Source organism: Penaeus monodon, chromosome 19 (assembly GCF_015228065.2).
Source record: "Penaeus monodon isolate SGIC_2016 chromosome 19, NSTDA_Pmon_1, whole genome shotgun sequence".
Taxonomy (NCBI): Eukaryota; Metazoa; Arthropoda; class Malacostraca; order Decapoda; family Penaeidae; genus Penaeus; species Penaeus monodon.
Genome location: NC_051404.1, coordinates 6866883 through 6867607, shown reverse-complemented (window position 1 = coordinate 6867607; position 725 = coordinate 6866883).

The following is a 725-nucleotide window of genomic DNA, read 5'->3' as shown; positions in this document are numbered from 1 at the left end:
CGATTAAACATCTTGGGAGGAAAAAAAGACTGAAGAAACCCTGGATTACATATGCGACGAAAGGAGGGAGCTCAAACAACACTGATTCAACGATGACGAGGTTGCTAAAAAAAAAGTACCGAGAAACAAATAAAAAGTTAAACAAGGAAATTTTATTAGCAAAGGAATCGTGGATTAACCAACAATGTTTGGATATTGAGGATTGTTACCAACATAATAATGTCAAAGCTGAATGGAGACCCAAATGTTTTGTGGTTGAAAACAAACAAGGGAAACTGATAACCAGGATAGAGGCTGTCACTGAAAGATGGAGACAGTATTGTGAAGAGCTTTACAACCACCAGGCGGACACTTCAGATGACTGCTTGATCGAAATCGAACGGACTATTTCACCGCCAGTAAAAAAAAAGCGCCACAGATAATTAGAGCAGAAACAGAACAAGCATTAAAAAAGCTGAGATATAACAAATTACGTGCAACAGACAATATCGCTGCTGAGCTTCTTAAATCTGACAAAATAACCGATATGTTTCTTAACATCTGCCACCTGACATTGAAACTGGTGAATGGCCGAGTAAATGGACAGAATCGATAGTGATACCACTACCAAAGAAAGGGAAAATGTGAAAACAACAGAGCGATAAGTCTTATCAGCCATCCAAGTAAGGTTTTATTGTATGCCCTGCGTAATCGAATGAAGCCAAAGATTAAGAAAGAGTTAGATG